Below are 23,564 nucleotides of genomic sequence, written 5' to 3'. Positions count from 1 at the left end.
AATGCTTTGTGATCCTCCTGCTAGAACAGAATAATTGCATCAGTGTCTTTGAGGAAGAGACCGTTTCTTTTCCCTGCTGTGTTTATGCAGCTCTTAGTTAATTAAGTGAAGTCCATGTCTGCAATGGAAAATCCCTGGTGCTGTTACAACTGATTTGTATTGAGTTGTAGTGCTAATACTACTAAAGAATAATGGTGGTTTGGAGGATGGACTTACAATCTAGACAGCAGCATCAACTTCTGTCTGCATAAATTAAAGGTCTTGCCTTAAACTATGAGGGGTAACTTACATTGTGAATTAAGTATGTCTTTGTAAATCCAGAGCAGGAGAGGCTGGCAGTGGTAGTTCCAGTTAGGGATGACTGGTTTGGTTTTCTTAAAGTTTTTAAACTTTAAAGTAGCTTTGCATTGAAGAAACAGAACATTCTAACAAGCAAAGCTGTCTTGATCCAGTGAGGTTGTAGCAGCACCAGTGTTTCAGGCAGCTGCAACCTAAGGCAGTAATGGTGCGAAGTAATATTTGGGATCATGTTTGTTAACTTTCTTCTTGCTACCTCAAATCAAATAAGAATGTTAGTTACAGTCATTGCTGGAGTACTTGAATTTGAGATAACCCCAGCTGATTTAACACATTTTTAAAAAGAAGAGCTACATTCTTTACAACGATCTTCCAGTTATGCCAAAAAAAAAAATTCCAAAATATATTTGTAATAATAATAATGCCAAAGCCTGCAGACATGCCAAATTCCCAGTGTTGTGGATAGAAACTGTAGCATTGTGCATTTTCCTTTCAGCCATTGGATCCTCTGCTCTGAAGAGAATATCACTGAGGAGCAGTTTGAGATAAGCACAGGGACCAGAGCAGTATAAAGAGCTCCTGATGGCTGTCAGAACAGTAAGTAATTGCTATGTTTTCATATTTCGAACATAAGCATTTTTCTCAAAGGCTGCAATGTAAAACAAGCAACATGACACAGGGAATCATGAATTGATTTCTTGGAGAGCTTGTGCAGATAAACTTGAAAATTGTATTTCTCAGATGGGTTTCATACTGGTGGAGGAACTCCAGGTAATGTTTTTTTTCCCCACAGAGATGATGTCTTAAAAGAAGAGTTACTTGATTTGTGGCTTAGATCCAACTCAGAAGGGTGGATGTCAGCTCTCTTGTTGCAGAATGATTGTGTAGTCCCTGAATTCAAGTTTATGTAAAACATCGCCTGTGGTTGATAACTGCTGAAAAAGGACATTGACACTGTTGTGTTCCAACCAAAATCCTACAGACATACAGATGTCTCAGGTTTTTTGCAATCAGATATGACTGCTTTTTGGGGTTTAGGTGTGTATACGTAAATGCATGTGCACTTTTAAATAAGGGCAAATGGAGGTAGGTATCGTTTTTATTCTTTTTTCTTTTAAATTGCAAATTTCAGTGGGAATCTTCCCAAATCAAGTGAACTGGGAATAATTGCATCCTAGCCTTACTCTGCTCCATTGCTTAGCTCCAGACGAGCCCTTGCTTTTCTTTTGTTCAGTGATCTTAGAAAGAGGTGCTTTAAACTACAGAAACCAAGGTCTGCAAATGCTGTGGATGATCCTGAAAGGAAACAGTTGGCTCCTTATATACAGATCTCATGACAGTGGAAGTTTTGGAGCTCTCTCGGAGAAATTGGGTTTTCTTACCATTGGTTTGCTAAAGACAAGAATATATTATATGCTGTGTTACATTCAGATGACCTCATACTAATCAAAACAATCTTGTGGGACCTCTGATTCTGATTAAGCAATTGGGCTGAAGGGACCATGCTACCATCCTACCTCATTGGCAGGGGTTTTGTCAGGAGACATTTGTTATGTTTTTGAAGCAAATATTTCTGTGATAAGTGTTATATTGTAACCCACAAGGATATGAATAATCCTGTTTTCAGTGAAGAGTTTAAACTGCATGCTATAAATAAAACCAAGGCCACACATTGACTCAAAAAGAAATACTGAATAGCTCTGTTCATCCTGCCCACTAACTGGGGTGAGGCCATGGGGAAAAATAGCTTTTAATTGTATCTCACAGGAGAAGTGAATTAGGACTACACAAAGCAACCTTCATTCTGGTGTTGCCAGATCTGAATACTTGACTTTTCCACCTTAACGCAGGTGGGTGGAGAGGTTGTCATTATTATTTTGTTTGTCATTGTGCAGCTATATTCCACTTGAAAGTACTTTGTATTTTAAAATCTCTTCTGCTGGTACATTGCATTTCCTTAGTCTCAGCTGCTGGTTTTTAAACTGAGATAGGAATGATGAATTCTCCCTTAAAAGGATGATTTTACTCATTGTGAAGTGAAGCTCTTAGCTGCCATCTTCATTTTTTTCTGGTCATAAAACTCCAGCCACCAGGCAAAGATCAGCATGTCTCTGAAAATGAATAGGCGCCCCAAGGACAACTGAGTAACCTCCACAGCAATTGTGTCGAGGTGACATCAGCACTCAGATATTTTCATCTTGGCTCTTCCAGCAATATCCAGTCAATAATGGGCAGTAGAGCCAGCACGCACTGACTGGCTTTATTGCTCACCCACTGGGAACTTGTCTCTTTGTAAGAGACCAGCAGAAAGTGGTAGGTCCAAAAACTAAACAACTGTGTTCCATTTTGAAGGACTTGCCTTTGAAATCCATGCAGTGCACTGCTGTCCTTCAGCAGAGCTTGCTTAGTGAGTGGTGCCAGGCTGGAAGTCAGCCTTGTGATCCCACAGGTTCTCTCAGCATTAATTTCTCTGACTCCTGGGAGTCAGCATGGACATCAGTCTTCATGGATTTCAGGTAGCCTTTAAGTGTTGTAAGGCCAACTACCACCTGAAAATCACTCCTAACATTGCTACTGACCCATTCTGAGAAGCCCAAATTTCATTATATCTATTGTATTCATTTTCCCAGTGTGGGATATCATGATGATAATGACAGTCTCCACTTTAAAGTGCTGTATTTTATTTAGCTCCTAAGTTTTACTGATAATTCTCCAAGACCATTCATTCCTTTAACACCACCTTGAAGGAATTCTAGCACTATAATCCCTACTTTACAAATGGGAAGGGGATGTACTGGGCAGGATAAAAACTTGTTTTGTGCTTTCTTAGTGTAGCAGAGCTGGGACAGGAACAGAGGAATACATTGATGTTCTTGACCTGGGATGTTGTAGCTCTCCTCTCCTGGATTGTACCTTCTGGGGGGAAGGTATTTTTCCCCAGCCTCCCCCCATCTCCTTACTAATATCTTTCCATGTAGAAATAATATTTGGAATCTGAGATTCTGCCTTCTGAAGTGGTTTCCATCTTGCTGTCCTCCTAAGAGAACTTTAACCTTTTTTGAATGATCATGTTCAGCTACGTATAATTTCAATTCCATAAAAACTCAAGTCCCAGTGTATTTATATACACTGAAGCAAAATGTACCTTTAAGGAGAAAACATTGCTTCACTGTGACTATCTGAATTTATTGGCTATTAGAAGCCTTACAGTGTGTGGCTCACATTTTGGAACTCTGATTTCAAGCTTAATGTGGTCAGGAAATATAAAAATACATTTATTTATGTCATCTACTAAAAATCTCAACCTATGTTGCTGCTAGTCTAACCAGATCTGTGTTTATGTTGGAGATGAATGATGGGTTTGTAGCTGCCTGTGTTTCTAGCCAGGCTGAATGGAATGATTCTGCAGCAGAACTGCGTGTGTATTTCTTGTTTTTAACTTCTTTTTATTTACTGCATGTGGCAGCTATTTCCTTCCTCCCAGAAGCCACTGCCCAGCTCTCAAGGGCAGCGCAGCGCTCTGACTCCTATCAAGCTGTGTACGTGGAGTGATGTGATTTATTGAGTTGTTCAAGGTCATCAAAATTCAGGCAAATAGTTCATTCCTACCTGTTCACTGGTGCAAGCTTGGGGTGGATTTGCTTTTCCAAGTCTTTGGAGACTGCACATCAGTAGCTACTTCGGCTGATACTTGCGCAAGCTTTCTTTGGTATTAATCTTTAGGAAAAGATCTTTGAGTATAATTTCTCCTCAGACAATCTCCAGAGGTCCCTTCTAAACTTTACTGTTCTCTAAGCTCCCAGTTTTACTGGTCATGCTCAACAGATTTACATGCAAGGATAAGAAGGTGCTGTTCGTCGTCACAGATCCACCCAAAGAAAGAAAAGGCTGGAAACAGATGAGCTTTGCACTTTCAGGTTCTGCTCTAAATGCAAAGATGAAGGCAAAAATGATTTAGTGAATATAAATGAAGCAGTAAAAACACAGCAGGACAGGACTCAGAGGAGCTCTGGAAGCCTCTTGGAAAGAAAATTAAGGGTTTGAGTCTTTATCACTAGAGCTGATATCTAATATCAAAGAAGTCATCTTGTATACAAGTGACTTGTGATCTTTTTTTTGAACTGCAGGTGCCTAAAACTCTTCCAGTGGAGAGGGCTGCATCTCTGTAGCAAACTGCAGCCTTCTGACAAGAGGCTTTTCTGTCTCAACCTTGTTTCGGTCTTCAGAAGTAGCCCCTGCCTCCAGCTGACTGTGAACCACAGGCTGGGGAGAACTGTTCTGCGTGGTGAAGACCACATATGCTTTTTAGCAACAGGCACAAAGAACTCTTGTATCGTTTTTCCAGTCAAGGGTCCCTTGATAAACACTTTGCAGGAGGACATTTCTCTGTTGATCTAAAGTGACATATTGGAGTAAACCACGTCAGATGGGCTGCAGCAGCTTCCCTTCTGTTACCTTCTTTCAGTTAAGCTTTTATTTTTGTTTTTGGTACACTTGGCCTGTTCCTGGGATGAAATAATACACACAGTGATCACAGCTGACCTTTTATGTACCGTTAGAAACAGGTCTGACTCCCTTGAGCCATGAATGCAGAGGGTTTGGGATGTAATTTCCTGGAACAGGTACAACTGAGATGCTTTCATTGCTGAGATCCGCTCTGCAATGGGCAAGCCCTCTTGGCATCAGCACACTTAACCTTTTTGTTCAACACATTTCCCATCCTGTGTAGGTGGACAATGAATACTAATACGATGCAAATGATTTCCTTTTTAAATGTGAAGGCTCCCTGATTAAAAACACACTGTCCAGGAACTCTGGGTCTGTCCTATTCCCATTGAACAGAACTGCCCTTGTTGCCTTTGACTTTAGTGATTGCAGGATCAAACCCTTAGTTTCAAATAGGTTGCAAGTAAGTGTTTTTTTTCCTCAAGCTGGGGGTGAGTTACCAGCTAAGTACAGAATATGTAAAGAATGCAGAGGAGAAGCCAGGAGGATCTGGGTAAAAAAATCAGAGAAGGAAAAAAAAGTGTTTAAAGTCTTGCTTGAGAGTCCAGAAGCTCGTCAAGAAAATCAGGAGCTGAGGTTGGTGGAAGGTGTCATGGGATTTCTTTTGGTATAAGCAGGAGAAGAGGTGATGAAAGCTAAATTACTGTGCCTGGGAGAGTGCTGGATCTTCCATGATGTCTTGGGTTTGTTATACTCTGAAATGTGGTGTGGATCATGCAGCTACCTTCCTGGCTACTGGGGAAGTTATACCTTGGGGTTATTCACCCAGTAAGGAAATCATGTTTGAAGTCTTGTATATTCTCAGCTCCTCATGCCAGCCCCTAAATGCATATAGTGGGGAAAAAAAAACCCAACCAAAATCGATTTGGAGAAGCCTTGTTTATGGGTGTGCTTGAAAGAAAACCAGCCAGCAGTAATGCCCACCAAGCAATCCCATGTAGAAAAACATGACAAGGCTTTAACACCAACAGGAATGGAGAGTCTGTTGTTCTGAATGGGCTGTCTCTGGAGTATTCGCTTTCTGAAAGTTCTTTAACTTCCATGAGGATTTCTGTAGAGGTTAGTTATAAAGTAGCCCAGGTCTCCTGGGTTCCTTTGCCTTGTCCTGCCACAGAGATCTCATCTAACAGCACTGGTTTGGGAAAGGAGCCATAAAGGGAAAAAAGAACAGGCTCCTTTTGTAGCTAATAACTTCCTTTAATTGGTAATGAAGCTGCTGCTACTTAGAAATGTCAATAAAGGTCAAAATATTTAGAAGCAGAATCATTTTAGTGGCTTCCCATTTCTCATTGCATGAGCTGCCTGCTCAGACCACACACATGCACATTTGAAGATGGTTAAGAATTCAGACCTACTTTTCCCACCAAATTCTTACATAAAGCGGCCCAGAAGGGGCCAGAGCAGCTTTAGTCAATAGGAGGGAGGATGTGAACTGAGTCTACTGGGTGAGCATTCCTCACATTTTGGAATACCACCGCAGGCGCTGGGGCTGAATCAGACAAGGGGCTGGCCAGATGGTGCACTCATTTACTCTTAAATTCAGGGAAAGAGGGTTGCATCTGATCCCTATGCAAAATGACTCAAGAAAAAGCTGCCTGGTAACAGATTAAATACCAATTGCAGCTTGAAAATGAGAATCAGTATAAATCCTGTGGTTCCTATTGAGCAGAGGAAAACACAGAGGGTTCTCTTGCAGTCCCTGAGTTAATATATACAAATACTTGCTTTCACTGCATGAATTTGCTGATTTTGTGAGCAGATTGTTCCCACTGAAATTAATCAGTTTACAAGGGGGCAAGTGAGGGGACATTTGGCTTTGAAGAGTGCAGAGAATGTATTCCCAGAGGGATCTTTGATCTTTTTATGGTGTTTTGTTTTTCAAAGTGTGTGTGTGTCTTGCAGGGGCTTGGCAGTTTGGACATTAGAGCAATAGAGACTAGGCTTTGACATTATGCTTTTAGAATACAGCCTCCTTTTAATGCTTTCCCAAAACATCTTCAGGAAACTCGGAGTCTAATTTGCCATTCCATAAGCTTGCCACATAGGGTGGGTGGCTTTGTGTCTGCAAGTATGAATGCATGTATGTGTGAAACAAACCTTATATTGCTGTGAGGCATATCTAATTCTTGCCTCTCACTACGATGCATTTAGGAGCATAGACAAGTGCCTCCCCTTCTCCATGATCTTGAGTTCTGGTTGCCAAGAGACCTGTGTTCAGATAACCCCTATCAGAAAACACATTCCTGAGCAGTTGTAACTTTTGTTGTCCCTTTCATGACTGATGTCCTAGTCTGGTCCCTTGCCCTCTCCTGTGATTCTGTGTTCCAAATGTGTTGCATGTGGCATGATCATCACCAGAGGGGAAGTGGCACTATGAGGGGCTTGGTGAAAGAGTTGTCACAGCCCCTACAAAGATGATGGCTGATTACAGATCTTTCAGAAGAAAGCAAGAGATTTCTCTTCCATATTTCATAGAATCCCAGACTGGTTTGGGTTAGAAGGTACCTTAAAGCTCATCCAGTTCCAACTCCTTGCGACAGGCAGGGTCACCTTCCACTAGAGCAGGTTGCTCCAAGCCCTGTCCAACCTGGCCTTTTCTATTTCAGTCCTTAGTGGCCAAGGACTCCATAAGGATTATCCTTTTGACTTCCTCTGTCTAGCAAGAAGACAGTGCAGTGGTGCTTTGTTGAATCTGGAGGTGGAGAAAAGGTAACCACATAGTTTGTCAGGTAGAGCTGGGAATAGGAAACTAACGATCCTCCGGTCTTTCCTTTTTGCAGACTGAATTGGGGATATTGCTGAGGGTGCAACATGCACCCCTCTCAAGTTTACTCTTGGTAGCATCAGAGCAGTGCTGGTTTTACATGTAAATGTGCTTATGCCATAAAAACATCAAAGCAGGGGAGCACGAGGCAGTCATGCTGGACGTGAGGTTTGCTTCCTTGCTTCCTCGTCTGCTCTGTGTCAGGCACAGATGTTGTCTGCAAAGATTTTAAGGAAATGGCTGTGAAGAGCAGTATAACATATCTATATGCTGGCTTTCAAGTCAAAAAGCTCTCTGAAGTCATGAGATTTTCTTAAAGACCATAAGCCTAGAGCTTCAAAACTTGTTGTTTCTCTTGTTGGTTTGAGCCATTAGACAGTTTTAACCTATTCCAAACTTTTCTTTGGTAATTGTGATGGTGAGAAGGTTCTTATTAAAATAGCCCGATAACAGAGTACTCTCAAAATCAATTTCCTGACTTTAGAAGCTGTTCATTTGCTAATAATAACATATAATTATCCCAGAAGATCAATATAACTGACCATCATACCAGAAAAATAATATGTATTTTGATATTAAAGTAAAAAATACAAACTAAATAGTATTTTGAGACTTTTATTTGACTGATGCTTCATGTGTCATATATATAGCTGTTCTGCAGCAGGTCTACATCCCAGGATCTTGTGATGCAGCACAGAGAGTCCTCCAAATACATTTTTTTTTTTCTTAAACAGCCTTCCACCCTTTTCCAGAGGTCTGGTCCCACAGACTGTTGTGTCAGCACAGATAAAGGGTGGTGAGCTTCAGCACTGGAGTTAATGTTGCTTTCATTACCCCCCAAAAATGCCTTCTGTAACTGCTGACAGGACTCAGAGGTCTCAAGTGGCTGTTCTTCAGTTTCAGATCATATTGCTTCATCTGCCATGGTTTTATGTATGCATCCATGTCATTAACAGCCAAATAGATACAAATGAAGATAAACACCCAAGTAATTTAAACTTTGATTTTCATCTTGCCATTTCTGTAACACAATTAGAGCTTGTATTGAGCCTTCTGATGAACCTCTCCCACAGTGACAGCACCGGCAGCCGGGCAGTGCCGGGCTGCCAGACGCTGCCTGGCAGCATTTCTGCCTGCGCCTCTCTGTCTGCCCCCATCCATCCCAGTGTCCCATGTCGTTTTAGCTAATAGGATTTGCAGATTATTGGAGGAGGAATAGAGGAATGGGAAGGGTGACTTATTTCTTATATCATGATTCTGTGTATCTTCAGTGGGACTGAAAGAAAAAGGCAAAAAGAGGGAAAGGAAAAGAAGGCAGGCAAGATTAAAAAACAAAATAAAAAGAGGACATGTGAGGGTTGCTGCCTAGTGAAATGCAGAGATCATAGTGGCTGTTGTAGTGCTCACAACTGTGCATTCAAAGTGACTCTTTTTTTCCACTGAGTGCATCTACTCAATGCCTGTGCATCTTCTACCTAGAACAGGAGAGTGGAGGACAATAAAAAGGAAGTTAGAAGAGGTGGAGGTGGGAATTTCCTTCAGATCTCATCAGTGCCGCTTAGCATCGTACTTGTTATGAGTCTTTATTATATGGTTTAGATGGACACTCCCAAAAGAGCAGGGCTCCCCCAAGCTGCCCCCCGGGAACTTCAGTCCTGGTAGCCTGAGTTTTCCTCTCCTTTTTCCTGAGCCCATCTCCCTGTATTGCTCCAAGTTTTGTCCTTCCTAGGCTGTGGCAGGCGGTGTGGAAACAGTTGTGATCACTCATTAGGAATTCTTTCCACAGTTCCTTTCTCTTCTAATTCACATAAATAGTAAATCACTGCTGTCAATTGTGTAACCCCGCACATCAGCAGTGCAGCTCAGCCCTCTCCTAACACTGAGCAGTGACAGCTACAGTCAACCAACAAATGGTGCCGCACATTTTCCTATACAGTTTCCCAGCACTGAGTGTATGATTTAGATTCCTCGGCCTCTGAAGTACTCCACTGGGTGTCCTTTAATATTGCATTATATTACTCATGATGCATAGTCGATTCCATTGCTTCCATTTACTTTAGCAATGATAAATGTCAGAAACTGTATGAGAAGTTTATGAATTGTAAGTGCTTTGCAGGCAACTGTTACCCAGAGAAATTTTCAAACTGTTTGTTACTGGTGGAGTGTAAGGGTCATGGAAAAATTGCTTCCAGAAGCTTGGATAATGAGTTTCAAAATAGTGTAAGATGCATGAATTCTTTATGACTAAGAAGTATATTAGTGTCAGGGTTTTCTCTTCTATGGCAATAATCAACTCTGCACAGTTAATATTTTAAAAGGGTTATAAGAACTTCACAAAAAAACCCCGAACTCAAGAAGCTTGCAACTGAGCTTTTCTCTCTGTAATGTTCTCATGATGAAGTGTAAAGTGCCTGAAAGCTTTGGTCAGGCTGGTGTTAATACAAGCCTGCCTCATCCCTGTTACTTGTATTCACAGCATCACAGTGTGGAACGAGTTGGAGGCCACACGCTGTGGTCTGGCAGCACCTTCTTCACCGGCAGTGATCTGGCCAGCCTGTAGGTTACTGGTCCCTCTGGCTATGTGTTGGCCAGGGATTAGCCACACTGCAGGATGTAAATAGGTCTCCTGGCCTGCTGACTCTGCTGCTGAAAGTGGTAAGCAACAGCTAGTGAAGCAGGAGGACAAAGAAAACTGGGAAGTTGCTAAGGAAGCTTTACAGGATACTGTTCTCTCCATTTCCCACAAACAGTGAGGTAAAGCATTCAGTGAGAGGAATATGAAATGTTGGCTTTACTACACAGAAGTGCTAAACCTTTGGGGATGAAATATACTCTGCCCAGAGATGTTCATTCTTATTTAATCATCACAGGAGGGCCCACTCATGTCCTGCCTGCCTCAGAGAGCTTGCAGTCTCTGCAATTAGTGCTGAGGAAGTAGGGTTTGCCTAAAGCCACGCAGTGCTTGTTGGAGGGGTTCAACATCTACACTTTGGCATGAAATTTGGGCAGTTGTGTTCATCTATCACAGTGGCTTTTTTGCCTTTGAACTGAACTACCAGTGTGGGAATTTATCAGTTGCTCTGAAGTGCCTGAAACAATTCCAGCTTCTCTGAAAACTGTGGAGAGCTTCTGCATATTGCTTTTGGAAGATCTGATAGCTCCATCTTTTCAGAGGTAATTTAGGCTGTGTACCCCTCTGTTCAGGTAGCCTGGCTTGAAGCTGCAGCAGCACAGGCTGAGTGAAGTCATGATTGAGGAGCTTTGTGAGCCAGTTCTCCTGACCCTTCCTGTTCCCATGAACCAGCCACTTTAAGGTACCAGAGCCCCTGTAAAGGACCCCCAAGGTGCAGAAACAGGCAGCACGAATTACAACCCAGTTACTGCTGGAGTGATGATGATTTCTGTGAGGTCCAAAAGTTGATCTCCAGAAAGACTGACACATAAATGGATCATGAGTAGCTCAGAGGAGCAAGGCAGGCAGTGGGGTCTCTCCAACGTTCCTCTGGAGAAAAGCCCTTTCCTTAGCCGAGGCTGAGGGCTGGCGCATGCCATTGCTGTGGTCACTGTGTGGCTGGGATCTGCTGCCCAGCTTCCTCGGAAGGGCCCCAGCACTGCTGGATGCTCTTTGTGCAAGGAGCGACCCAGGGCTGCTGGGGAAGGGATGGCAGCCACAGCAGAACACAGAACACCACTCTGAAATAATCTTTAGCCTTGTGTTCCTCTAATGCAGGCAGTCACTGCAATGGGTCAGGGTTATGTTAAATTAGACTTGGACATTTTACTTTCCTGTGTTTTGTGGTTTCTTGTTTCCCTTCCCTTATAGCCTGTGTGGGGGTGGTGGAAGAGGTGGAAGCCCAACTGGTAAAATATGACCTAACAAGAAAATAACAGCTGGCAGAGACTCATTTACTGCAAGACCCCATTTACTGCAGTGAACTCAGTGCAAGACCCCTTGGTTGCTGCAATGTCCCATCCCCGGCAGTGTTCAAGGCCAGGTTGGACAGGGCTTGGAGCAGTATGCTCTAGTGGGAGGTGTCCCTGCCCATGGTAGAGGGTTGGAACTGAATGTGCTTTAAAGTGACCTTAAGGTCCCTTTCCACCCAAACCAGTCTCGGATTCTAAGATAAATTCAAACCGACTGCAGGCTGGTAGGAATCCATGCAGAGACTCAAAAGCAAATATGCAATGAGATGAAGGGCTGCGTTTCTCCCAGCTGTCAAATCTCTGTCAATGAAGTGTGTGAATGATAGGCAGCAGGGAAGATCTTTGAAAGTCCAGAGCAAAAATAATGTGTAACTGCTAATATCAAATCCCTATGGCATCTGGTATAGCTGCACAAAAATATTAATCTATTCATTCTATTCCATTCCTTGCAAACTGCTGAGATTACATACATTGTCCCTATTGTCCATTGTAGGGGATGGTCTCTTTCATATGCCAGCATCTTATGGCTTTCATTTGTTCTCAGACCTCCCACTAAGTGAGTGCTGATTGAAAACCTTTTTACTTTCTTGCCAGGTTTTGCAGAAAGGGCTTGGTGTGCTTAGTGCCTTTGATCTATCTAGGATGAACATTTTCATTGAAAGAGGTGGATGAGTCATTCTCTATTTGACATGGAGCTATCCTGGAATACCTCTGGCTTTGCCTTTTCAAGCTCTTTTATATTTTTTTGCATGTGGCTATAAATATTTTGCTCAGTGAGAAGCATGAACCTCTCTTTTGGAAATGAAAGAGCCCTATTCCAAATAGGAAAAACACACTTAGCTAAGGTTTGTGCAGTGCATATTTAGTGGTAGAAGGTGCTGTGTTGGCCCTGCCTTGCTTTTCAATACAATATCCTGCAGTGTGAAATGAATGGCTGTATTTAGAGGTATCTGGAAGTGATGACTGATGTTTGGAGAAGTTACAAGGCTTTTCCTTTTCCACATGAACTCTCCAACCTGGCATTTCCACAGCACTGAAATACTTCTGGGGCTGAGATCATCTGATTATTATTTCCTGTGTCATGTGCTGAATTTATTATTTTGTTGAATATTGCAAATATATTCTTCAGTTTGCCTGAGTTTTGGATTCTTCGGTAAAGTTCACTGCCATAATGAGGATCTTGGACTTGCAAAAATAACTTCTACTCCTTGGGGATTATTTAGTTGGGATTAGTGAATGAACGTCCCAAATGAAGGGGAAGATAAAGGGGAGGAGGGGGAAATCCAGTTAAAAACACTATTCCTATGCTCTGCCAGCATATTATAGAGTTAGTTCCGGAAAAGCTGAACTTTGTATTTTTGTACTGAAGACTGTTAAAAGGCAGGAATGTGGACATTTGATTTGCTTCAGTGTCCAGTTATTTTTCTCTTCTGCTCTTTGGAAAAAGTGAACACGTTTCTGCTAATCTGGGATTCTTTCTGGTCACAGCAGAATCACAGTTTTGTTCCTGGGAATTGCACTGGCCAATAATGGGTTCGTTGCCTCAGAAATATTTTCATGGAGATTTTTTATACCTCTAAAAACCAAAATAGAACAGAGCCTAAAACCCAGTCAAAGCTTTTCATCTAAGCATCTGTGTCCCTGCAGGAGCAGTAAGGATGAAATAAAGATATCAGGAATAGTGGGAGTCTTTCCATGTCTAAGTAACATCATTTAAAACTGGGTTTAGCACTCTACAAAAGTGACTCGGATTCCTTGTAGGGGACCCACGCTGTGGGTCCCTGAAACTCTTGAACTGTTCTGGATGTTGCTCAGAGCAAGGCCTGCTCAGGGCTCTTTAGCTTACAAATGAGGGGTGGGAGAAGAATATTTTAAAACAATCAAGTCTTGGCACCTGGATTCTTATGCTTTGTCTGTTTGTAACATTGACCATATTTCTTCCTCACTTACTTTGGAATATTGCATGGAATGCAGGTCTGCATTAAGGGATATTTTGTCCTTTGGCTTTTCCTACGCATGATTACACAGTAGCCATCCGTTCCCAACATCTGTGTTTATTAAAACCCTTCCAATAAATGTGTGCAGAGAGCAACTGTGCACGTTTCCTCTGTGTTCTGCAGAAGACACTGTTTTTCTTTGTGGTGAATTGCTTAATGATTATCCAGCTGAGATGTTTGGGTTGTAGCTACATCTTCAACATTGCTACTCACTGCCCCAGAAAGTCACTAAAAATGGTGACTGGGTGGACAGGCAGTGCTTGTCTACGGCAGCGACTGCACCCTTCCGACTGAAACCCCATTAACCAGGGAAGAGCTGTACTCAACCCTTATGCTGAGGGTGGGTTTAAGCACAGTTTCACCAATGGGCAATCAAATCCTCACAGGTGATGCTGATCTGGGCAGGACTGTATTCTATAGGTACATGCATTTATATAGGTACAACCTGAACATGTTAAAAGAGCTGATGAGCTTTTTTATCAGGGGGCTTCTGTAGGGCAGATGTATCTTGGAAACCCTTACGTGGATGACTTGAATTTTGGGTAGCTCACCCTATTCTGGATACTTGTAAGGTTCAGCTATTGTAAAAACAACCTGAGTAAGTACATGGACTTTGGAACACTTCAGAAGATCAGCTTTTGATCAATAAGATAACACCATCTCTAACTCTTCTAGTGCTTCTGCAATATAGTCTGTGGCATATTTATTATAGACTTAAATTCTCGACCTGAGAGGTCACACCTATCTTCAAAACCAGATGTCTTCTATGAAAGATTTGCTGCAACAGAGGCTGGTGCCCTCCAGACTTCCAGATTTGGGACTTATCTACTGTTTTATTCTGAATAGCTTCTGGTAACACTGGCAACAGGGCCATCATTAATTTGTGTTGGAATGGGCAGTGCTGAATAGGTATAAAGACATGGGATTGCTGAGGTGGCTTTTCTTTTGCTTTCCTTGTCTGTGCTGTGTCTTGGCCAGATGCAAGGATGGGACTCTCAGTACCAAGGACCTGGACTAGTTTGGGAAATGATAGTTACTTAACCTGGAAAGTTACCCAAAGACTTGTGAATCAGGAACTGGTCACCATGCAATTAAGCTTAGTCAGATGGTGTAAGATCATAAGCCATGATTCTTTAGGGCTGAAAACACTGCACCTGCAGTTTTTCTGGCTCACGCTCACCAAGGAAAGATAGAGACAAAATCAAAACTGCAGCCCTAAGCACGTTCATATGTATTGTCCATAAATCTATTACATGGTATCATGACCCCAACAGGTCTGCCTCTGCATAGCCTTAAAAGGTAGTCTCATTTGTATTCAGAAAGATAGCAGTGGCCACTGAAAAGTGGCAGTTGACTGCCAGGCAGGGCAGCCAATGCCATTATTTGTGAGGGCAGCAGGCTGCACTGGTCAAGCGCTACAACAGCAGTTGTATTTGTAACTTCTTATCATTCAAGCAGTGTGGCAAAGACTCCAGTAAAACTTCAGTTCAGATGTTCAAAGGGCAAAAGGGCTGAGAGGCTTTTTAGTGGAGTCAGTAGAGAGTGGACTTTGACACATGACTGTGAGTGAAAGAACAGTCTTGGGGTTAAGGCACTGACCTATACCTTGAGAGATCAAGATTCACTTTCTTGTTCTTGGGCAAAGGATTTATTCTCTTTGGCAGTCACTTCCTCATCAATAAAACTGTCATGTTTTGTTTCTAATACCAGGGAGAGCCAGTTTTCATGAAAATAAGGAAATGTCTTGCTCTTCTCCATGATGTGAAAGTCAGACTATTGAGAGCAGTAGATCATAATCTTCAAGTTCCTAAAGATCTCATTTTCCTGAAATAATTAGTATTGAATTGAACATTTCCTGGGTATTGACAAGCAAGTGTTTTGTTCAGTTTCCCTTCCAAAGTCTAAGGAAGTCAGTGAAAGAAGGCTCAGGCCTGTTTTGAGGGGGCAGGATTGAGATGTTATCTTTCATCTCTCTTTAAGCTCCATTGCTGGGGTTTTATGACATTGTTTTTCCTTTCTTCTCGTTTGTGTTTTACATACAAGTCCTGGTATTTTGGTTTAGCCCACAAACAACATGAAGCTCCTTTGAATGCCTTAATTTTTCCTGCCTACTGCAAACCAGACTTCTCCCCAGCATCAATTATGCTGCAGGGAACTGCGTATGTAAAACCACACCAAAAACTTGGAAGCCCATACAAATGTATTTTCATTTCTTATGAAGGCCTGTGCTCTTCTCTGTGTGTTGTCTGTGGGTCACCTTGTTTTCCATCATTGCTGATGACTACACTGGGGCAGAGGTACCGTCCATTATACCGCATTCTTCCTCTGGCAAACAGTAGGAAGTGAGTGGTGGCCACTGAGAAGAGCTGTCTAGGGCTTGTGTAGAGCTTCTCATTTCTGTTTGTGCATGGAAACCCAGTCTAGAACTGAGGTTATGACAAACTGCTTGCCTGCAGCCCTCTCTTCCAGTGACCATTGCACTAACGCTGAGTTTCTAGGGATAATTTTTTTCCAAGAACAGGCTTGGTTTAGAATGTGTTTGTCTGACGTGCCTGGGTGCATTTAGCTGGGATGGCTGATGGGGACGCTACCCGCTGTCCCAACAGCAGGGACACCTGTGGAAGGCCCCACTTCACAGCCCAGCATTTGAACCCGAACTGCTGCTGATTTCATGTTATTACACAAGGTTGTAAAATGGGATAGGTACAAGCCATCAGCTCTCTGCCAGAGTGTGGCACCTCAGGTGCAGTGATGAGTTATCTGCAGTGATGAGTTAGGGCTTTACAGGACAAACTTTCCCTGCTTTGCCAAAGCTCCCTCTGAAAGAAGCAACCACAACAGTGGGGCACCACCAGCATTAGGGACCAAGACACTACATTGGATGTCTCTGTTGTGCCATTATACCAGTTTTTATTTCTTATTCTTTGTTTCTTACTAAGCTACCGGCTGCAGGAGACAGGGAGAAATACGGTCAGGAAGAAGTTCAGTCCACACATGCTCTGATGTTTGCATTTTCTCCCCCAAAAGCATTTGCTACTGGGAGTCACTGGAGACAGGATGCTGTTCTATATGGACTTCTGAGTTGATGCAGGTTGACTGTTTTCCTGGTTTTAAATACTGTAGTGCTGGAATTTGGCCAGATCTCCTAGGGCCTATATGAAGATAACAAATCAAAATGTCTTCCCCAAAGAGCAAACAATTTAAGGCAAGAAAGACATGGGAACAGAGACAGTCTGGGGAGTATTAAGAGCAAGTTTAAGATTTCCAGCTATTAATGAGAAAAGGTCTTTCATTTTTCATCCAGCTCTGGGGAGGACATCTGAAGAGTTTGGATTTCAGTTTCCCGGGCTGGGAAGCCATGCTGGCAGGGTTGTTGTTTATCTCTCCTGAGAAACAGCATGTTTCAAGTTGAGTCTCTCTCAAATAAAGGTTCTAAAAAAACATTTAGTTTGCTGCTTTCTCAGCTGTGCACAGCATTTGTCTGCATCTTTTCTGCTAGAATATTATAATAGTTTCTTGTAAGTGCTGAGCCTTTACTGCTGACAGCTGCTGAGAAATGATGTTGTCATGAATCATGCTTGCAAACACAGTCCTGTGATGTGACCAGTTCTCAGCCCCCATAATTAACAGCCAATTACTTCCTCTCAGTGAAGCCAAAACTCAAGCAGATGAAAGAAATAGTGTTGTGGAAGCAGTGGGAGCAGATGTGTTGTATCAGTTCCTGTGTTCTTTACAAACATACACAACACTGCAGACCAAACTCAGAGTCCATTTACATCCATACACAGCTCGGAAGAGTGGAAGTTCCTAATACCCAGCCTGGGTTTGGCCATCTGTGCTCAAAGTGCATGAGGGAAGTGGAAGGGAGGAAAGGTTCATTACAACTTCAAGCTGATATGGTTGCAATAAGAGTAGGTCACCACGTTAGAGCTTTTTGGCTATTCCCTCAAGGTAACAGTCTGTCTTTATTAATGGGTGTGTGTGCACATGCATAAGCACATGTAGGAGAGAGCTGTTTACTACAGATGCCAAAAAACCAAACCGGGATATTTACAGTCCCGTGGCTGCAGCCCTGCCTGCTCTTTTGTTTAACCAGGAGACCCAAAGCTGAGCCTTTTCCATCTGGAGTTTGTGTGGCAGAAACCAGTGTGGTTTAGGAGACAGAACTGGCTAATGGGAGCCAGGAACTCCTGACCAGAGCCTGCAGCTAGTAATTTACTGAGTTTTTCTCTTCCTTATGGATTGCTTTTTAACAGAAGTTCATTTTTGTTGGTTCACTCATATATATTATGCAGGAATCATTTCCCGGGAACAGATTATAGCCCATAAGATGTTCTTAAACTTTTTGCTTCCTATTTCTTTCATCATTTGGTACGTGCAGTATTTGACTGGGCAACTAAACTGCACAATGATGATCCTGTTTCCTCAGTGGCTGACTGGGAATTTTAAAGTAGGAAGAGTTAAATCAGGATTTCAAAAGGACTCATTGGTTTGGATGTTTCATGATCAGTCCTACATAGTCCCTGGGTTTGTGAACATAACATTCATTGTCAAAATTCATAAATATCAGAAGATGTCAATGGAAATCATAGAATCCCAGACTGGTTTGTGTTGAAAGGGACCCTAAAGCTCATCCAGTTCCAACCCCTGCCACAGGCAGGGACCCCTTCCACTGGCGCAGCTTGCTCCAAGCCCCTGTGTCCAGCCTGGCCTTGAACACTGCCAAGGATGGGGCAGCCACAGCTTCTCTGGGCACCCTGTGCCAGTGCCTCAGCACCCTTACAGGGAAGAACCTGTGGCTAAGAGCTCATCTCAATGTCCCCTCTGGCAGGTTAAGGCCATTCCCCTTGTCCTGTTCTTACAGGCCCTTGTCTAGGTTTCCTGTAGCCCGTTTAGGCACTGGAGCTGCTCTAAGGTCTCCTCTTAAAAGCCTTCTCTTCTCGAGGCTGAACCAGCCCAACTCTCTCAGCCTGTTTCCAGAGCAGAGCTGCTCCAGCCTTTGCAGCATCTCCTTGGCCATGTCTCTCTTTGTGTTGGGTGCCCCAGAAATAATGACTATCTAAAAATAACTAAAGGTTTCTCTTCTATTTGCTTTATCATCGCTGGTGTAAAGGTGGTGGTTGTGGTGCTGATGTCTTTTCCACAAATATATGTTAAATTTTAACTAAAACCCCATAATAATCCCCAAACCATAAGAATAACAGTGGAGTTTGATTCCACACGCTGAGGTTTTAAAAGGATGTGTAAAAACATGTGAGTGTTTAAGACTTCTGCTTCTTTCTGTTGAACAAAATAATGTCTGGAATGGCAACCTGGAAGTTCACCCAGGTCAAAAAGCACAGTGAATGCTGTGCAAGTAAAGCTGAATGTGCTATGAAATTAGCAATCTTCATCTTCTGCAATACTCTCTAACTCTGGATCTCTTCAAACCTGCTACTGACTCTCTGGCTTTGGAACAAGCTACTTTGCTGCCTCTGCTGCTTCTATAAAATGTGTTGAGAACGTTTACAGAGAGGCTGCAGGAATTAGTATTTCTATAATTCTCTAAACATTTGAAAATGTAAAATATTTGCAGATGTAGGGCCATATGGAACTACAGAGCACATTTTTATCCTTCAGATACTACATTTCTGACCACTAAGAGTCTCTTGGCTGGCTGCGTCTCAGCTGTGAGCCTTTTGGAGATCTCTTTTTGGAGAATGAGTCACCCAGACTGTGCTCCCCAGCCACAGCATTTCCCACCTCCCGCCCTGTTGTGTTGTTGCTTTCAGATCAATAGCGGTGCAAAGTGAGAGTCTGCTCCTGTCTACACGAGCAAGCATCCTGGGTTCAGCTGGTCCTGGGATTCATGCTCTGGGATCAACAGCAGTTCAAATCAGACCAAGGAACAGGCTCTCAAACTTTGTAATGTTTTGCCAATGCTTTCCTCTGCAGTTGCACAATATCCGCATGTATCTGAAAGGCATGTGAAAGCATTGCCCACCTGCTAACCCTGCCAGCCCGACCAGAACCGAGTTTCATAATGTGTCATTTGTATTATTTTCCTCAATACTTTCCTGAGGCTGCTCCCTTCCCTCCTTCTCTTCCCACCACTTCTCCTCCACAGGACTCTAAAAGTTTTATAGAGTTTAATGTGGCCTCTCACCCTTTGTAGTTGCATAATGCTAATGAAATAACTAACAGATCATCAAAATTATCAGCATGGATTTATGGAGCATATGGCATTCAACTTCAGTCTTTCTGGTCAGCAGAAATCCCCCATGTCTAATGAAAAGCCAGACTGTTTTTCAAAGAGAGAATGTGAGAGCTGGAGAAAACCCGAACATTCACTTCTGTTAATGTGCCTGTAAGGAGCAGAATTGCCTTAACTTCCCATCCCTGTGGGGCTCTAGAGAAACACACCATCAGGCATATGCTCTGAGACACTTCCAAGTGCCATCCCAAGCCCCTTCCTTTCTCTTTAATATTTTGCTAGTGTGCTGCCTTCCCATTTATCTTCATCTTCTCTGCCACTGGCAGCCCAGAAGAGAAAACAGCTTATCCTCCTAACAGTGACTGGGATGTGACATTGGGTGGCAGGGCTGTGTCTCTGATCTGCTGCAGGGGGGATGCGATCAAGACTGGTCATTTCTCACCATCACGAACATGCCTGTTCCAGGGGAAGAGAAGAGGTTATCAGCCCTTGATGTTCCTGTCCATCGCCCACCCTTGATTTCTGCCTCAGTATCTCCCAACCTCTCAGGAGGACGAACCTTGAAGTGCATTTCTGATTTTGGAGATGGCTTTGATGTTGTGTTTCTAATGATTCTTGATGTAACACTAACAGCTTTGTCAAGTCTTCAGTGAAAACCGGCTCTTTAAAGCCCATTTCTGAGAATCTTGTACCTGCCAAAGTGCCAGTGATTGCCCTGGGGCTTCACTCACAGCACTGCTGGCAAAAGGGGCTCATAAAGCAGAATTGCTGCTTTAAACTTTTCTAAGGCCTTGGCCTTTCGAAAATGATTGCAATGAGTCTATTTTAGGACAAACTGTCCAATGACATCCTGGTCATTTAAAAAAATCCACAGGAAATTCTGAATGTGAGTCATGCCTTTGTCTTGGTGTTTTTCAAGGATTTTTGGAATTGATTAAAAAAAAAGAGAAGGCAGCGATCCATGATGTTGACAGAAGCAACCACAGAAAGCCCATGTATTGAGAAGTCACTCAACAAAGAAAGAGCCTCTCTAAGCTCCAAATATTTACGTGATATTAAGTCTTTCTAATTGACAACTCCCCCAAACCCAAGGCTGGGAGTGACCTTGTGCCCTGCTATTTTCTCCTACCTGAGGGAGCTGAGTTTTACTGATTGGTGGTACAAAAGGTCTGCACTGTGGGACACACAAAGATCCCAGATGTTCCCGAGTATCAGATGCTTTAGGAGCTACATAGAGGGATTAATCCTGTGCTCCCATCTGGAGTTTACAGATTCCTGATGAATGCATTAATGGGAGCTGCCAGCTCGCTGCGTTCCAGGCGCAGGAGTAAACTGCTGTAGAGCTGTATAGAAAACAGAAGCACTTCAAGAGGAACTGGGACTCTGCAGAGGCTGGAGCCTTCAAGAAAAATCCCTGTTATGTGAGTTCACAGTGTTTTCACCTTTAAACTGAACACTGCCTTTTTTACAGATATGTGAAACCTATATTGGAACTTGTGATCACAGGTCTTTTATCTTCATGACAGGGAATCATTCTGAATCAAACAAGAAATGACCATGGTCCTTAACAAAAACCCACTTGTATTAAAGAGTATTTAAAATTTATTGTAGTAAACCTTATCATTTTCCTTGTCCTCTCATGCCTCTCATCAACAAGCAACAGCAATTAGACACTAGGATGAAGATGAAATCATACAACCTATAAGCAATTTGTCCTGAAAGACTTAAAGTCCTTTCCTAGGACTTTTGGGGACAGTCAGTCCCTGTTCTCAGGAGGGGCACCATCCATTTTCTGTGTGAGACTGGGCTGCAAAATGTTCATCCTCAAGTTTTGGGCTTTTAAATAACAAAGAAGCTGGATTCAGACTGGTGTTGAACAATGCGGAAGCCCTGTTAGAGACAGCAGCAGCCTTCAAAAACTAAGTCAGACCCTCACATTGCAGTACCGGTTTATGAATAATATAGACTTAAAAGCAAAAATAACCCTGGGTTTGTCAGTTCTGGTTTCTGCATCCTGGTCAGACTCGTAAATTTCTCTTTCTGACTTTGAGAACTAGATTTCTCTTCTCTCTTCTCTTCTCTTCTCATGAGCTCTTAGGCAGAAGCCTCACCCTGTGAGGGTGCTGAGAGAAGCTGTGGCTGCCCCGTCCCTGGCAGTGCTCAAGGCCAGGTTGGACGGGGCTTGGAGCAAGCTGCTCTAGTGGAAGGTGTCCCTTCCCGTGGCAGGGGTTGGAACTGGATGAGCTTTAAGGTGCCTTCCAACCCAAACCATTCTAGGATTCTGTGATTTCATGACTGCAGTTCAGGGCTGTCCAAAGAGCACTAGAACACAGTGACTGGGGGGGACTGGGCAATTCACTTCACAAAAACACACCTCTAATCTGAATTACCTGAATTAAAATGCTGTTACAGATACACTTAGTTACCTTATTATGGATGCTACCTCTCAGGAAAAGATCTGGCTGCCTCAGTTTGCTGTTTTCGTTTATTAAATGCTACCTCATTGCTGTTAAGAGATGTACATATCAGTTAATAGTTCAACAGTTCTTGGATAGAAGGTAGCCCTTGTCCTCTCTGATAGAGGAGCCCTGACGTGCAGGTGATGGCTGCGCTTGTGTCAGTGGACAAGGTACCAGCAGATGGTGCTCAAGAACATGAAATGTTCTCCCAAGGTTTTGAGGGCCGTTAAGTTTCTGAGGTTTTGCACTCCAAATGGCTGCTGTCACTCATCAGTTTTGTCATCCTCCCTCCGCAGGCGTGCAGATGCAGGCTTGGCTATTCGGGAAGCATTCTGTGTTATTTTGCATAAGGAAAAATCCCCATGTGGCTTGGGCAAAGGTCCAAGTCAGAGTGCTGAGACAGGACAGCAGCCCGCAGCCAGTGCTTGCACGGAATATGAGAAACTGGTTGTTCAGGGATCACTTTCCTGGTTGCCACCGTAAGTGTCTGTACACATGCAGAGCAGTGGGGAATGCGGCAGAGCCTTTGTGTTGTGCTACTGGCACATTGCTTCCATAACTCATGTATTACATTCACTTTTGCATCATTCCTACCACTTCATTTACGGTACAAATCACTCTGATGCGCAGTGAGGGACTCTGTTCAATGTAGTAGTGGGAAAATAAGTTTAATCAGGTCTCGCTGCAGAGGCTTTACAAATGGGCATGTTTTTTCTTTAAGCCCTACTGTATATGTGAAAAAGGAATCCTATGCCCCAAGTCAAGTGAATTAACATTTTGTAAAAGGAGGGTGTAATCATTTATTAGCATTGTGCTGGACAAAGTTCTTTGTCTTTGGAGATTTGGCCCAGGGCCCAGATTCAGGGAGCCTCTGACTTTTGCTTTAGTCTCTGAGATAAACTCTCAATGAAACAACGCTGGAGTTGCACCAACTGACACGGATCCAGGGAGCAAACCTTGTCAGGAGGAACAGCTCGGAGCAATGCCAAGCCCAGGAGAGGTGGCAGAACCTTTCATAGATGTTTGGGGTGTTTGTGGGATGAAGGGATCTGTGTGCAAGGCATATCCAGGTTCAGGTTTTACTTAACTGAAGCAGGTTTGCTCATCCCTGTGTCCAGATCTTATTAGAAGAAGGGCCTGTTTCACTCTTTTTCCTATGGAGTACTGAATTTACTACTTTCCAAATATCAGAACATTCCTGGCTTGTTTTCAGCTTTTGGTTGTGTGTTCAGTTTCCTGTGGATACACACTTCAGGGCTGAGTTGGGCTTTGTTTGAAAAACACCTCCAACTTCAAGGGTAAACCCTTTCCAGTATGAATGCACTTAATATACTATGAATGTCACTTGGAGCGTTTTCCCAACGTAATCTCTTTAAAGGTTAATCATAAAGTGAAAGAATGTGCTCTGGATTCTGACACAATGC

The 23,564-nt window shown here is 43.0% G+C and overlaps 1 long non-coding RNA gene across 5 annotated transcripts in view; it reads left to right on the top strand.

The window, feature by feature from the left end:
- Positions 1-23,564, top strand: part of LOC136019031 (uncharacterized) — a 172,094-nt gene that overhangs the window by 1,283 nt on the left and 147,247 nt on the right. For 4 of the 5 annotated variants that reach the window (XR_010614716.1, XR_010614714.1, XR_010614712.1 and 1 more), the window contains exon 3: positions 794-894. This is a non-coding gene — a long non-coding RNA (uncharacterized LOC136019031). Of the gene's footprint in view, positions 1-793; positions 895-1,090; positions 3,327-23,564 lie in introns of those variants that run through there. The other variant, XR_010614715.1, reaches the window with a different exon arrangement.

Source organism: Lathamus discolor, chromosome 8, assembly GCF_037157495.1.
Source record: "Lathamus discolor isolate bLatDis1 chromosome 8, bLatDis1.hap1, whole genome shotgun sequence".
NCBI lineage: Eukaryota > Metazoa > Chordata > Aves > Psittaciformes > Psittacidae > Lathamus > Lathamus discolor.
Note: the sequence above shows the minus strand (reverse complement) of the source record. Positions and strands in the feature narration are given on the sequence as shown.